Genomic DNA, 9,318 nt, shown 5'->3' on the forward strand with positions numbered 1-9,318 from the left:
TTCGATATAGAGATTGAAGACTGGTTTGGATTTGTGGTTGTTAAGGTGCAGGATTTTCTATGTAAAAATTGAGAAATAAACTTCAGAGGATAGTCACCTGAAAATAGTTTCTCTTAGAGATTATTTTTGACTTATATTTCTTTTTTAATTTACTTTTTATGTTTATTTTTGAGAGAGAGAGAGAGAGAAGCAGATAATGAATGGGGGGGGGACAGAGAGAGAGAGGGAGACACAGAATCTGAAGCAGGCTCCAAGCTCTGAGCTGTCAGCACAGAGCCTGATGTGGGGCTCAAACTCATGGACCATGAGATCATGACCTGACCCAAAGTTGGATGCTTAACTGACTGAGCCACCCATGGGCACTATTTTTTTTTACTTATATTTCTATAAAATCTCAGTTCCTCAGTTAATTTTAATTAAACAGAATGGTCCAGGTAAGTAGTCACATTTTTACTCCAAAGTAGCCTAATCTCCAGATTGTGTTATCTCAATCTCATTGTTGACCCTTAGTCCTTAAACTCAAAACTCCATGAGGGCAGGAACAACTTCTGATCTATTCATCATTACATCTCCTACATCTTGTGTTGTGTCTTCATATGGTAGATGATTAATAAATGTATGGTAAACAAATAGATATTGATTAAATATATCCTGTTTTACATATCTTTTGAAGTATTAATTGTAATAAGTTTATTTAAATACAAGGTTTTTTTTTTTCCTTACCTATTCTAAAATTTAATGCTATTGGCTCCTGTTTTCTCTACCCACCACTTTTGTGTTTTACTAAGAAATGTTTGGGGCGCCTGGGTGGCTCGGTCGGTTGGGCGTCCGACTTTGGCTCAGGTCATGATCTCGCGGTCGGTGAGTTCGAGCCCCGCATTGGGCTCTGTGCTGACAGCTCAGAGCCTGGAGCCTGTTTCAGATTCTGTGTCTCCCTCTCTCTCTGACCTTCCCCCATTCATGCTCTGTGTCTCTCTGTCTCAAAAATGAATAAACGTTAAAAAAATTTAAAAAAAGAAAGAAATGTTTGGTTAGTATAAGAGTATGGTGGAAAGAGCAGCAACCATGGACCCAGGAGAGCTGAGCTCATGCCCTACTCTGCTAACAACTGACCTAATATTTGGTAAAGTTGTTCCATCTCTAGGCCTTATACTGAAAGATAACAATGTTAGAGAGTTCAGAAAACTTTCCAAATTCTTTCTGGTCTATAAGTAGAAAGTATTTACCTTATTATCTTCCTCACATGATTCTCACATCTCTCCTGGGCACAATGGCAACTCACAAGGAAAAACTGATTGCACCAGTTGCAGAAGAAGAGCAATTGTCCAAAACAATAAGATTACTATAGTGGATGTTGCACAAGTTGGTATGGCATGTGCCATCAGCATTCTGGGAAAATCTCTGGAGGATAAACTTGTGCTCGTGGATGTTTTGGAAGATAAACTCAAAGGAGAAATAATGGACCTGAAACATGGGAACTTATTTCTTTAGATACCTAAATTTTGGCAGGTAATGATGACTCTGTGACCTCCAATTCTAAGATTATGGTGGTAACTCCAGGAGTCCACCAGCAGGAGAGAGAGAGCCCCCCAGTCTGGTACAGAGGAATGTGAATGTCTTCAAATTCATTATTCCTACATAAGTCAAGTACAGTCCTGACTGCATCATAATTGTGGTTTCCAACCCAGTGGATTCTCATATCCCAGGGGATATGTTACCTGGAAATTAAGTGGACTAGCCAAGCACAGTGTGATTGGAAGTGGGTATAATCCAGACGCAGCTAGATTTTGCTATCTTCTGGTTGTAAAACTTGACATTCATCCCAGCAGCTGCCATGGATGGATTTTGGGAGAACATGGCAACTCAAGTGTGACTGTGCAGAATAAAGTGAATGTGGGAGGTATTTTGTCTCCAGGAACTGAATCCAGAAATGGAAACACAATGACAGTGACAATTGTAAAGATGTACATAAGACGGTGGTTGAAAGTGCCTATGAAGTCATCAAGCTAAAAGGATATACCAGCTGGACTATTGGATTAAGTGTGGTTGATCTCATTGAATCCGTGTTGAAAAGTCTATCCATGACTTCTCCAGAGTCAACGATGATGAAGGGAATGTATGACATGGAGAGCAAAGTCTCCATGAGCCTTCCATCTATCCTGAATGCTTGGGGATTAACCAGTGTTATCAACCAGAAGCTGAATGATGATGAGTTTGCTCAGCTCAGAGACCTTTTGTGGGACATCCAGAAAGACCTAAACGACCTGTGACTTATGGCTTCTAGGCTGTAGAAATTTAAAAACTACAATGTGATTAACCGTGAGCCTTTAGTTTTCATCCACATTCATGGATCACAGTTTGCTTTTATCTTCTTAAATATGTGAATCTGGACTCACAGACTTCAAGCCCACGCTTGGTTTAATGCTTGCAAATGAGCCCTTGAACAAATAAAATTAACTAGCACAGTGTGCTTCTAAAACAACAAAAATAATGCATTTACCTCAGTTTTCTTCTCTGCTTAAGTTTATGGAATTTCTAAAATTTAAAAATGTGAAGAAAAAGTGTCTTTCTTGAATGATTAAGTCTATAATCTCAACTTCAGTTTTATTTTGGATGTTTTGGTAGATAGACAGTATGGTTCCAGCCATACTGTTAGTTTCTTGATTCTGTGAAAGCTACTGTGACTTACCACCGGTATTCTTGTTCTCATCCAAGTATTCATTTATTCAGCAAGTCTGAATGAATGCCAATTGTGTATAAGGATTGTGCTAGGTTCTAGGAGGTAGTTACAAATGACATGCATCTCACCCATAAAGGTTGTCATGTCCTTCTTTTCCCTTTTCTGAATTTACCCTGAGAAGGTCTAATATCCATTAAGGGATGTATACAGGAATATAAATAAGAAGACCAAAAAATCCATCTTCATGTATAAGAAAAATATTCTGAACAAGAGGTCACAATCCAGCAGAGGATGGGAAGCAGTAGTCCACACAGAGTTCTAATTTTAAGTCAGGTTTATAAATTACTTTTTTCTCTTTCTTTTTAGAGATCTTGTTGTGTTTTGTTTTGTTACGTGTTCTGATATATCCTTTTTAACATTAGTACTTTTTAATTCATTAATAAATTATGCTGGTAGGTGCGCCTGGGTGGCTCAGTAGGTTAAGCATCTGACTTCAGCTCAGGTCATGATCTCACCATTTGTGAGTTCAAGTCCTGTGGCGGGCTCTGTGCTGACAGCCCGGAGCCTGGAGCCTGCTTTGGATTCTGTGTGTCCCTCTCTCTTTGCCCCTCCCCCACTCATGCTCTGTCTCTGTCTCTGTCTCAAAAATAAATAAAACATTTTAAAAAAGATATACAGATTAATTTGATAATGTAATTTTTTCAATGTAATACTGTATTTTAATATATTTCAAGATGATTTCTTTCTCACCTTTTTCAATATATATATTTTAGGAGAATTATGCAGTTTTTTAGCTAGTAAAAAGTACTACTGGTATTTTTGTTGGACTTAGTGTATTTTAAATATGGAATTGATACCTTTCTGGTATTTAACTTTCTTTTAGGAGTGGGATACATTTATTCGTTTGTTCAAGGGTTCTTTTTAAAACTTCCAGTTGTAATTTGTACTTTTCCTTTTTGAGGTCATGCTTTATTCTTACGAGGTTTATTCATGAATATTCTCTCTTTTTTTATTGCAAAGAGGTAGTAGAAAGCAAAAATATGCTTTGAACAGCTTGACAAGAAACATAGTTTCATAAATGTTTGAATTCTCTTCTGAAGGAACATATTGAATATTTTCATAATATTTGGCCAATTGATTTGGTCCTAAATCATCCATTTAATATCTTGGCAGTTCTACCTACGAACTGATCATTTTCTGAGTTATGAGTGTCTTGGATAAGAATATAAATCACTTGACATTTGAACATATATTAGTAAATAACATTGTTGAAATGGGACCTATTTCACTTGTCTCTGCCCTCTCATACTGGAAAGGAATAACTTTTACTATGTCTTAGCTAATATTAATTAGACAGTCTTAATTAGTGTAAGGTGAGTAAGCGCAAAAGTGTTTTAAATAGTTTGATGATGATAATAATAATAGCTCCTAGTCATGGGACATTTCCTACATACTGGAATGGGCACTTTGTATACATTAAATATTTAAATTCTCACACTACCCTAATGAAATAAATGTTAAGTCTTCATTTTATAGATGATCACTCTGCTCAAATCATCCAGCTCAGTCCTGCTCCTGTCCATCTCCAAAGCCTATGTTTATATCCACTGGGGATACTGCCTCCTTTTAAATACAAAACTAACTAGCCTGCATCGAAAAGTCTAGAGCATCTGCAAGTACTTTAAAACTGTCTCTAGAATTTGGTCCCTGCACAAGGAAGAAACTCCCAGTTCTTTCTAGATAAGAGGTACAAAGATACTCAATAGCTTTTGCATCTCATTTATACCAAAATTTCAAAATAATTTATAATAACAAATTAACAGAAAATGAAAACATTTGCCTTCCCACAGCCTTCACATAGATATCCCCCCCACACACACACATACACACACATACACTGAATATCAACTTTATAAAGGGTATAGTTACATTTCCAAAGTCAGAAAAATAAAATATTTTACATGTATTATTTTATTAAAATCAAAATAATTTGTAGCTCTCAGCTTTTTGGAATCAGCAGACTATGTTGACTTATTAAGGATATCTCTGCAAAACACCATTTAAAAAAGATTTTCCAAAATTAATAAGAAATCAAAGCCTTTAAAAAAGAGTATGAGTGGGCGCCTGAGTAGCTCAGTCAGTTGAGCATCCAACTCTTGATGTCAGCTCAGGTCATGATCCCAGAGTCCATGCTGAACACGGAGCCTGTTTGGGACCTCTCTCTCTCTCTTTGTCTCTGTCTTTCTCTCCACCCACCCACCCTTTCCCTCACACTCTCTCTCTCTCTTTCTCTCAAAATAATCTTAAAAAAGAGTATGAGTGTAATTCACATAAGTATCTAGTAAGGCATGCTAAAAAGTGCTTAGTTTAGGAAAAAGAATAATTGTCATCCACTTGACTAAATGCTGGAGTATTGCATTCTTGCAAAAAAGATAAGTATATTTGTATATTTATTTACCAGTGTAAAATAAAGGTATTGGGTTTGGTTATAAATATTTCCTCTCAGCTTTCTCTATTCAATTCATACTGCAGAAAAACATTTTAGAGATCACATGCTTCTATCATGGAACTCACTGTGTGGTACTATAATTACTGTAGAGTATTAGAGATATGGATTTATGAGGTCCTATCAGTACCACCAGCGTTCTGCAGAGGTCCTGATTCATTGTAGATGTAAATAAATGTTTTATCATGCCATAAATTATTCAGCCGACAAGACCACTTGATTTACTAATGTATTTTAGTATGTCCAGCAATATTTGTCCAGGATATAGTAGTGACTCAGAAATTAGTAAATACAACTGCTAGAATTGCTGAGCATTTACAAAGATGGCAGGGAGCTGAATACTTTGGTCAATCACTTTTCAAGTGAAATAAGTTGATCAACTAATACATTCCTTTCATTGAGGAGAACTCTTTGGAGTTTTTTGGGTTTGGTGTTTTTTTTTTTTTTTTTTTTTTTCTGCATGAAACATTAACAAATCTCCTGATGGAAGACAGGATTTGCTCCAGGGAGTCATTTTATTCCTTGGCAACAGTAAAGCAAACAAAACAACCTAAAATATGTGAGCCTCATTTCAAAAGAAAATATGTGTTTGAGATGTTAAATACACATATGTACAAACATGCACATGTTAACTATGTATGTATACACACATATATATACACATACACACATACACAGATACCAGTTTTGTCTTTTAAGAAGGGTACTATTTTCAATCAGCTAACCGCTTTGCTAGCTGGAATTGCTACGCTAAGAATACCAACTTCAAATCAGATTGCATTTTTTGCTTCATGCTCTATTTTCTCTTTCCCCAAGCCTCAAGATATTAAAGCAGAAAAATATAAGACTCTTCCTTTTGACACTTCCCATTTCCCTTCCAGGAGAGACACATGGTTTATGAACCAGTGCTTAAACATATGACTATGAAGTTGTTAAGCAATGGCTACAACAAAAATGAATCCAGGTGTATAGACTCAATCAGTTGATACAAATGAATCAGCAATACCTTAACTTCCTGTCTGCAGGTCTTTGTTTTTAGAACTATAAATATTTCTGTGGTACTGGTAGTATAGCTGAGCATACTAACTTGTACCTCTTCCTGCTGCATTAGAATTTATTAATATAGAGTGATTTATAAAAGTTTTCTTTAAATGCCAAAGCAATACTGCTTTCTAAAAATAAATGTTGAAGGTTCTGACTGAGATTAAAATTTGCATCCTCAATAGTCATTCATCCATCTTATTAACAGAGCCCTACAAGGAGAGAAGCAACAATGGGACCAGTACAAATAAATATTATATATATTGTACATATATAAAAACTTCCTACCCTGCCTTGCAGCTGGGATGATGGCACAGTAGTGGTGTTTGTCTTTGAGATGTAACACATGTGACATCCACTCTAGTGCAGCAGTGTTCTTTGAGATGTAAATAGAGGTTTTGGGGGCATGGCTTCCAGGAAAGAAAGGCAGACTTCACACCACTTTTCCTTGGCTAGCCCTCCCCTTCTTCCTGCTTAAGACACACATCAGCTCAGCTCTCCATTAATACAGCAGCAACTATGCAAAGGCAGTAACTCTCTGTTAATACAGACTGGAAGGAAAAAGCAGAGAGTGATAGAGATTTTGATGAGCCTCTGAATCAATACTAACCACAGCTTGCTACCAGACTTTGTATTTTCATGAAGAAAAAAAGGAAAGAAAACTACTTGACTTCTTTCTTTTTCTCTTTCTTTCTTTCTTTCTTTCTTCCTTTCTTTCTTTAACATTTTTAATGTTTATTTACTTTTGACGGACAGAGACAGAGAATGATCAGGGTAGAGGCAGAGAGAGAGAGACAGAGACAGAGACAGAGACAGAGACAGAATCCAAAGCAGGCTCCAGGCTCTTCCAGCACAGAGCCTGATGTGGGGCTTGAACCCACAAACCGTGCGATCTGACCTGAGCCAAAGTCAGACGCCTAACCAACTGAGCCACCCAGGTGCCCCTTTTCTTTTCTCGTTTCTTTTCTTTTCTCTTTTCTTTTCTTTTCTTCTCTTCTCTTCTCTTCTCTTCTCTTTCCTTTTCTCTTCTTTCTTTCTTTCTTTCTTTCTTTCTTTCTTTCTTTCAAGTTTGTTTATTTACTTGAGAGAGATAGAGAGAATGGGGGGTGCAGAGAGAGAGGGAGAAAGAGGATCCCATGCAGGTTCCATGCTGTCAGTGCAGAGCCCAATGTGGGGCTAGATCTCATGAACCCGTGAGATCATGAACTGAGCCAATGAAGAGTTGATGCATAATGGAATGAGCCACCCAGGCACCCATACTTGCCAGGATTTCTGTTGCCCACAGTGAGCACAGCTAATTGATAAAATATATATCTAGATAAAAATATCTTTAGAAATCTGGGAAGAAAAGACTGATGTCTGGAAACCAGCAATGAACAAACCAGTATATTTTGGTCTTATAATCACATTTTTTTTTAGTAGAAACACATTTTGATTATTAAAAATACATCAATTAGCCTTTTTGGAAAGTAAACCTTTGATGTTTATTTAGTTTTTCTTTGGTCCTGCCTTGACTTATGGCTGAAAAACTGAATTAACTTTCAGGCCCTGATTATGTCACTTTTCAATATGGCTAAGGTGGTAGAACTTCTGACAAAACAAAATGTCCCTGGAGGCAGTGAGTGAAAGACTGAATGTGCTCCACAGTGTCCATCAAGAATATGATATCCTTGCTTATTCTTGCATCCCTCTCTTTGCCTACTTCCTTGGAGTTTGCGTAATGCTATCTTTGCCCTTGCCATGCTGCCTTGTAATCATTTACACTCATGGCTTTGCCCTCACTGATCTGTGAGCTCACTGAGCACGGGAGCACTGTTTTATTGATTTATGTATGCTGAATGTTCATCATAGAATATACTCCCTAGGTGATGCTCAGTAAATGCAAATGCATGTTTTGCGAAAAAATGCATAAATTTAGATCATCACTGGGATATGTCGGTCCTCTCTCAGAGGGACGGAGCCCCTTCCAGCATTTGAGGAAGGACAAAAATCTATGCTTTGCTTTGGGTGCTTTCTCACGGAGATGAGCTTTCAGGCGTGGACATAAAGGATGGCATGGATTCGTTGTACTCTCCTGGGGTCTTGGGTTGGATCCCTGATGGCCATGGAGCCACTGAGCTGGAATGAGCACTGCTGTGCGCAGCAACAGGGTATAATTTATCATGTCTTTTCCAGACATTTTCTGAGGAAGTGCCAGTGACCAGGGAGACTTGGTCAGAAGGCAGGGTGACATGGTGGAAAGGTCACTGGGGGGCAATCACAGGGATACCAACTTGTATCTAAAATGTGTTATTTAGGGGCACCTGGGTGGCTCAGTCGGTTACGCGTCAGACTTCGGCTCAGGTCATGATCTCACAGTTCATGAGTTTGAGCCCCGCATCAGGCTCTGTGCTGACAGCTCAGAGCCTGGAGCCTGCTTCAGATTCTGTGTCTCCCTCTCTCTGCCCCTTCCCTTCTCATGCTCTGTCTCTGTCTCTCAAAAATGAATAAACATTAAAAAAAATTTAATGTGTTATTTAACTCTTAACCTTCCTGAGTCTCTCTTTTCCTCTCTCCAAGACGGGGATTATATCTACCACATGGGGCTGATGTAAGAACTGACAGATGTGATACATTTAAAGTGCATGTTTGTCCCATAGAGCCACTTAATAAAAGGGAATGATAATGCTTTACTGCCATATTGGTGTTGTATAATACAGTATCACCATTTTGGAGGGGTGTTTCTAGGATGTATGATGAGGAAAGATTACACTTTAGGCTAAAATACCTCTAGAACATGACTTCACTTACGAATTGTAATGTAAATCAAGGAACTTTCCATTGTCTGCAGACATCTCTACTGCTCAAACCAGAAACTGAGGCTCCTAGTGTCTGGGGACCAAAGCAGTGTGGCCCAGCATGCGACACCAACCCCAGGACCTTGTACACCAAGGAAATAGGGGAAGAAACCAGGTACTACTGTTTTTACCAACTTTTTCCTTGCCAATGCCCCTTTCTCTTGCTTTTTGTGCTATTTTAAGAGACTTTGAATCAAATTATTTCAGCAAGAATAGGCTTTCATCCTGACATTTCAAAAAGATTGATGTTCATA

General features: G+C 38.0%; 1 pseudogene; it reads left to right on the top strand.

Moving 5' to 3' along the window:
• Window positions 1-1,270: 1,270 nt before the first annotated feature.
• On the top strand, window positions 1,271-2,331 carry LOC125937377 (L-lactate dehydrogenase B chain-like; annotated as a pseudogene).
• Window positions 2,332-9,318: the final 6,987 nt, after the last annotated feature.

This window comes from Panthera uncia (assembly GCF_023721935.1).
Source record: "Panthera uncia isolate 11264 chromosome A3 unlocalized genomic scaffold, Puncia_PCG_1.0 HiC_scaffold_12, whole genome shotgun sequence".
NCBI classification, from domain to species: domain Eukaryota; kingdom Metazoa; phylum Chordata; class Mammalia; order Carnivora; family Felidae; genus Panthera; species Panthera uncia.